This window comes from Takifugu rubripes, chromosome 13 (genome assembly GCF_901000725.2).
Source record: "Takifugu rubripes chromosome 13, fTakRub1.2, whole genome shotgun sequence".
Classification (NCBI taxonomy): Eukaryota; Metazoa; Chordata; class Actinopteri; order Tetraodontiformes; family Tetraodontidae; genus Takifugu; species Takifugu rubripes.
Genome location: NC_042297.1, coordinates 10,578,139 through 10,585,659, shown reverse-complemented (window position 1 = coordinate 10,585,659; position 7,521 = coordinate 10,578,139). Strand labels below are relative to the sequence as shown.

General features: G+C 44.4%; 1 long non-coding RNA gene across 1 annotated transcript; it reads right to left on the bottom strand.

Annotated features, from left to right (window-relative positions):
• Positions 1-3,239: 3,239 nt before the first annotated feature.
• Positions 3,240-5,186, bottom strand: LOC115252063 (uncharacterized). The gene is made up of 3 exons (XR_003890498.1): positions 5,145-5,186; positions 3,902-4,069; positions 3,240-3,301 (listed from the first exon to the last, which is right to left on the bottom strand). It is a non-coding gene; the product is annotated as an uncharacterized lncRNA (long non-coding RNA).
• Between the last annotated feature and the right edge of the window lie 2,335 nt (positions 5,187-7,521).

Sequence of the window (7,521 nt, the reverse complement as noted above, 5' to 3'; positions counted from 1 at the left end):
TCAAACTTTGGGATTTCTAATCAAGTTATCTGAGAATCTACCTCAACACAAATGTAGCTCATTTCCTGGAAAAGCTAAATTCAACACCGTAGAGCAACAGTTTGAACGACCATCAGATCTGAAATGCAACTGAATTATTCTTAACATTTGTCTTATTTTAGAACAGCTCATAATTACTCAATATTTAAAATGATTGTAGCAAATGGTTTAAAGAAACGTGCATCTTTTTATCTGTCTATCGGCTCTTTGGATATTTTGCATTTCATCCAATTTGTACGATGGTGCGTCAAGTCTTAATTCAGCGATCCGATCGATGACATCAGAGTCTCTGGTTGCATCGATTGCCCTCAGCTTCTGTTATATCTGCCTGTTTCCCTTCAAATCATTTTCACTGCACCTTTTGTTGCTAGTGATGAAGTTGCCACCTAACGGGTGTGGAAAGGGTCAAACAACTTTGTGGGTCACATAAAGGCTCCAAACGGAACCGCCACAAAGACCTAAAACACCCATTTAAACCAACGAGGCCGGCTGTTTTTACGTTGAACAAATGAAGCAAAATAGTCACGTGTCATTAGTTAAAATGTGTTTTTCTGTCGTTAGAATACGATGTATACAAACAAACAAAAGTTATTTAATGACATGACAGTAATTTCATGATAATCAGTTAACTTGTGGCTCCTATTATTCCTGCCTTATGTTGGTTTGTCTGGATTGAACTTTGAACTTATATCCAGCCAGTGTTGAACATTTCTGAATGAATTGTTTTTTGTTTTTTTTAAATTTATGGACGCTGCAATGGAAATAAAGAATTGAAGGAATGACCACTGGAGGGGGTATTGCTGCCTGACATGATCCACTCGCTTGATTTAAACGCCAGAAACCTTTACTTACTCGGCCTTCCTGCAGTTCCTCACAGCTGGAATCAGGCGACGTCGTCCCTCATCTGAGGTGTTGTACTGCTGCAGGTTCAGCTCATCCAGAACCTCCTCTGACATCTGCAGCAGGTAGGCCAGAGCTGAACAGTGGATCTCTGACAGTCTCCTCTTTGATTTCTTCCCTGACTTCAGGAACTCTTGGATCTCCTGATGGACTGACTGATCCTTCATCTCCATCAGACAGTGGAAGATGTTGATGCTTCTGTCTGGGGAGATTTCATCACTGTTCACCTCCTTCAGGTTGTTGAGGACCTTCGGGGTGGTTTCTGGGTGGCTCTCCATCTGATCCAACAGTCCACCCAAGATCCTCTGATTGGACTCCAGAGAGAGACCATGAAGGAAGCGAACAAACAAGTCCAGGTGGCCATTTTTACTTTCAAGAGATTTCATTAGTGCTCTCCTGAGGAAGTCATCAAGAAATGTGACTGGATCGTAATTTGTAAACAACCATGTTAACCTGGAAAAGCGGTTTGGTTTCGAGAATTTTAGGAAGTTATTTATAACCACTGTGTCTTTCCTGGTGTAAAGGTGGAACATGTAGACGGCAGCCAGAAACTCCTGAATGCTCAGATGAACAAAGCAGTAGACTGATTTCTGGAAGATCACACTCTCTCCTTTGAAGATCTCTGTAGAAACTCCTGAGTACACCGACACCTCGGAGACGTCCAGTCCACATTTCTCCAGGTCTTCTGAGTAGAACATGATGTTTCCTTTCTTCAGATGTTTAAATGCCAGCCGACCCAACTTCAGAAGGAGTTCTTTATCAGCCTCAGTCAGTTCCTCTGGTCTCTGTTTTCCTCCATACTTCTGCTTCTTCCTCTTTATCTGAACCATCAGGAAGCGTGAATAGAGGTCAGTCAGGGTTTTGGGCAGCTCTCCTCTCTGGTCTCTGGTCATCATGTCCTCCAGAACTATAGCAGTGATCCAGCAGAAAACTGGGATCAGACACATGATGTGGAGGCTCCTGGAGGCCTTGATGTGTGAGATGATTCTCTTGGACAGATCGTCATCACTGAACCTCCTCCTGAAGTACTCCTCCTTCTGGGAGTCAGTGAAGCCTCGTACTTCTGTGATCCTGTCAACACACGAGGGAGGAATCTGATAGGCTGCTGCAGGTCTGGAGGTGATCCAGATGAGAGCTGAGGGAAGCAGGGTCCCCTGGATGAGGTTCACCAGGAGCACGCCAACGGATGATACTTGTGTGACATCAGAGATGACCTGATGCTTGTTGAAACCCAGTGAAAATCTGCTTTCATCCAGGCCATCAAAGATGAACAGAAGTTTCCAGACAGTCAGATCTTCTGCTCTGATCTTCTGTAATGTTGGATGGAAAACATGAAGCAGTGAGAGAAGACTGTGCTGCTCATCTCTGATCAAGTTCAGCTCCCTCCATGAGAGCGGAAGCACCAGACTGATGTCTTGGTTCTCCAAACCTTCTGCCCAGTCCAGACTGAACTTCTGCACTGAGAAGGTTTTTCCAACGCCGGCGACACCGTTGGTCAGAACCACTCTGATGTGTCTCTGTTGCTCAGATAAGACTTTGAAGATGTCCTGGCACTTGATTGGAGTGTCCTGGATGTTCTTCTTGGAGGTTCTCTCAAGCTGTCTCACCTCATGTTGTGTGTCCACCTCCTCACTTTGTCCCTCAGTGATGTAGAGCTCAGTGTAGATCTTGTTCAGCAGGGTTCCACTTCCTGCTTCATGAGTTCCTTCAGTCACATGTTCACATCTTCTCTTCAGACTCATCTTATGACCTTCTATCACCTCCTGCAGATCACCTCCTGAAAATAAGTAAACCAATGATTTCCATCTATAATAAATCATCAACACAACTACAAATTCATGACATCACAAATTAAATCTCATATTGAACAATTTTACTTTGTTTGGGCTTCATTTCAGCATCTCCAGATCTGCTTCCAGATTGTGAACATGAGGACTCTCCTGGTGGAGCTGCCTGGTCCCAGTTTGATAGGATGTGCTCCCCCCTCTCACTATGAAACACATCTCTATTAGTCCTTTGATTTATAGGATGAAAGAACCTGATCAAGACTCAATATTGTTCCAGCATTTATGTCTGAATTCATCTTCCAGTTTAAACCTGATTCTTGTTTCTAATCAACAATATTCACATTAAGTCTGTAACTATATGACTGTCTGAGGTTTAAGTGTTAAACATCTCCAATAATAAACTCACAACCTGCTGCTGTTAATGTGACTAACAGCTGTCACACAAACACATCATCACGCTTTAGTTTTCTTACATTTCCTCTGAACTTCTGAAGTTTATTATATTTTCTTTGGAGTGGTCACTCTTCAGGGACACACAGCTGGGTACTGTGGACTCTGCTCTGTCCTCGTCCATCCTGAGGAAACATCAGAAATAGTGATGAGACTGTGATGAAGGTAAATAATCTGTACAGGTTGGAGTTAAATAATCCCAATTCACTGCATTTTTATCAAACAGGAACATTTATAATACATTCTTGCTAACAACTGAATCAATAAATCAATGATGTCTCTGTATCATTTTCATGTTTTCAGAGTTTAAACTGCTTTTTTAACTGTTCCCTGCAGTGAGAAAAGAACTGGCACCTTTTCCAGCCCCTCATCCTGCAGCACTGAATGTGCTCTAAAGTTCTTTCCAGAGCAAACGTCTCTGCACTTGCAGCAACATGTTGTAGTCATGGATCCTTGAGGAGAACCGGATACAGGAAACGCCCCCACTTTGATCCCAAAACCCAACTGGTGGCCAACGGTGGTCCGGCAACGACGGGGACGCTGGTCCATCGGGCCGACAACACTGGTTTTCCACAGGCCAACATGGTGAAAGGACTGTGCACCATTTCATTTTAAAGAGCTGATGAATTTCATTTTTCACGATAGTCGAGGCTAATACCCACAAAATGATGTTTTGTATGGTTGTGAAATGTTCTAAGGCAGAGTTGTGGTTCAGAAAACCTTACTTTAAAGGTGAGCCTTGAGGTTCGATACCGAAGTTTATAGGGTGCCCTTTGGACCTGTCGCTCTTCTTGGACACACTGCTGGACACTGTGGACTCTGCTCTCTCTTCCTCTTCCATCACACATTCGCTCATTTTTAAATGTGAGTCTAAATGGTTAAGCAGGAACAGTCTGCTGACACAGAAAAGAAGATTAAAGAACATGATTCTCAGCATGAACACAAGCAGAGGTCTGTCCAATGACGTATTGTCGGCTCATTCACATCAAAATCTATTATATGATGTCACCCTGTACATCATACAGGCCACATATATATTGGAAAAAAACACATGATGGTGCTGGAAAAAACATCTGTAGCCTGACCTAGAGGTCAAAACTCTGCATGGCGTGCACAGCTACTAGTTGCAGCTGGTGGTTGTGGTGGAGGAGATCCCAAACATATCTAGCAAGCTTGTTTTGGAGCAGAGCTTGTCCACCACCTCTGACCCCACTCATCACAGAAGTCCCACCATATCCATGGCCAGGTGTGTTGGCAGCATTGGAGCCAGCCTCAGGAAAAAGGTGTGTCAATATCTCAGAAGTGATGATCAAGTTGCCACAACCCAACAGAAGTCAAGCAACCCAACATGCTGAATAGAATAGATGACACACAGCAAAGGGCAAAAAACACCCAATTCTGCTCAGACTAATCTTATCTGACCACATGTACAGGACCAAAAATATGAAAACACCATGGGTTTAGGTTTCGTTTCGTTTTCTTGACTGCTTCATTCAAAACAGAACACATTTCATCAATCCATAATAACAAATTCATATTCCACAAAGAACCAGTTGTTAAAACAATAAAATGGAATGCCTTGATCTCTACCTCTTTACATACTCTCCTTTTTTAAATAAAGGATTGATTGTCCCCCTGGTAGAGGGACAAAGAGAGGAGGCTAAAACTGTCGCGTTTGTGTCCCTCTTTCCGTGGATTTGTCCACTAACTGCAAATAATATTGTCGACTTATTGTGAGTATTAAAATGTGCTTCCTCAGCCTCTAAAATGTTGGCTCAGGGTTAGCGGAAAACGCAGTTAGAGGAAACACGGTACAAAGTTTGATCATCCGTCACAACATTCCCGTCGACCAGCCGCAATGTGTGTCCGAAACACGCGCACGCTCATTGCGAACACGCAGCTTATTAAGCCGCATCTCGCAGCGGAGCATTGATTCGAGACGGCAGCAGTGAAAGAACCAAATGCTACCTGAATATTAGAGGTTTTCCATCAGGGCTCGGTCACTCAAGATGGAGCCCGAAGTTGAGAACTTTCACTTTCGCTTCTTCTTCCTCTACACGTCACGTGTTTGTGGTTGGATCGCGTCATATCCAGCACAAGCGCCTCTCAGAACAATCATCAGCGCTGCCGGGGGCTGAGCAGGCTTCATAAATCTGAAGCTCTGAGATCCTTTAAAGATCTCCTGGAATCAGCAGATGGGGGTTTGATCAAAAACTTAAGAATCAGTCAAGCTATCAAATCTTGACTCAGTCCAAGCGTGAACCAGTCCATCCAGAGCTGATTATGGCTCAGCCAGGAGGAAAGCACGGCCTGGGGGGGTTCATATGAAGCAGGCACACTCTGGCTCTATTGCTACTGAAAACAGCCCTTCAGCACAGCAGCCTGAAATACAGTTCTGGAGAACACCTGTTCCCAACAGAACCTGTTTAAAACGGGACCAGTAAAGATGCCCGGCGTGACCACGACCACGGGGAGAGATGGGGGGCAGAGACAGGCGGTAACGCCGCTGCCCCCCGATTCACCTGGAAACAACAAAAACCCCAGCAGCTTGGACCCAATATGGCAGCGTGTTCCTCAAAAATGCTCCTCAAACTCTCCCCACAGCTTCATTGCTAAACAGGATTTGGGGTTTTTTGTCCATGCTAAATGGAAAGTGTTTGTCCTTTGGTGGTCCAACAGGACCACGATTTGGATGGATGGATGATTTGATGTTATTGAGAATAAAAACAGCTGAAAATGGAAGCAGAGATGTTTCAGAGCACCAGAGTTCAGAAAGAGTTTCTAATCAAACACCGCCTGTTCAGAATGATGAATGGATGAATTTTTATTTAATTTAGACTAATTTAGACTAATTTTAACATCCTTTATGCCAGTTCCATAGAGCGTGCGCACACACACACACTAGCAAAGATGATATCCAAACAGCCAAATAAATGGGAGTCAAAAGAAATCATTTAAAGCTCATATGTCAGAGTCAAGGTCGAGAGTTTTCTATGGCCCCCGGGATGATATTGATTTATTATTAGAACCGGCCCACAGGCCGCAGATGTTTTGCACAGGCCAATACTACATTTCCCACAATGCAATGGTGACAGTCTGAGCGGGAGGTGGCTTCATTTCATTATTTATCAGTAGTCATTAGCATAACAGCAAAAGTTAACGTTCAGATACCCATAAAATGGCAAAAGGGAAGGTGGACACTGAGAACCGGGGGTTCAAACAAGGTGGGAGTGGGAGTACATGTTCACGGAGGCAGCTGGGAAACCTGGGTGTCTTCTGTGTGGAGAAAGGGTGGCGGTAATGAAAGAATATCATCTGAGACGGCATCATGAAACTAAACACGCGGACAAAGACAAGAATATGGACATGGAACAAAAGCTACAGAAGGTTGAGGAGTTAAAACCAGGCCTCAAATCTGGACAGGCTCTGTTCAGAAAAGCCAAATCTCAAAGCGAGGCTGCTGTCAAGGCCAGTTTGATTCTGGCAGAAGAGATCGCTCAATCAGCCCGGCCATTTCCAGAGGGGGATTTCATCAAACACTGCATGCTTAAAGTTTGTGACCAAGTTTGCCCAGACAAAAGGCAACTCTTTTTAAATGGGAGCCTGAGCAGAAACACCATTGTTGTCCCTCAATCTAAAAGAGCAGCTGGAGAAAAAGGGGAAAGATTTCATGGCATCTTCCCTGGCTGTGGATGAGAGCAGCGACATGAGAGGGGACTCCAGCCTCAACGTGACAGAGGAGTTCCTGGCGTTACGTCGTGTGCACGGCACAACCACAGGACAGGATTTGTATGAAGAGGTGTCAAGATGTGGAAATGAGATGGAGCTGCCTCGGGAAAAACTGGTGGGTTGGACAACAGACGGAGCACCTGCCATGTGTGGACACAGGAGTGGACTGGTGGCCAAGATACGGGAGAAGATGCAGGAGGAAAACGAGGAACACAGACCTCAGCCTTCCCACAAAAATCACAAATCATACCACTCATTTCTACTTTTTCACATAGAACCACAACCCTACAGTACACCATTAAACAAAACTTTTCAACCATACTACACCAACATCCGGCCTTCTATAACCACAAGATCATCCTAGCACACAGAAAAAACAGAAACCTCCATTCCATACTCACCACATCCAAATTCCCGGACCAATTCATCACACCCCGACCCAGACATAGCCAACACTACCGAAACAGAAAATTCATTCAAAACACATACACTGGTACAGGGTTCCCCACGCTAGGCCTCACTTCCATCCATTCCACCAACGTAGTCTACATCATCACATGCACCCTCTGCAATAAACATTATATAGGTGAAACACAAAATTCCATACATACCCGTT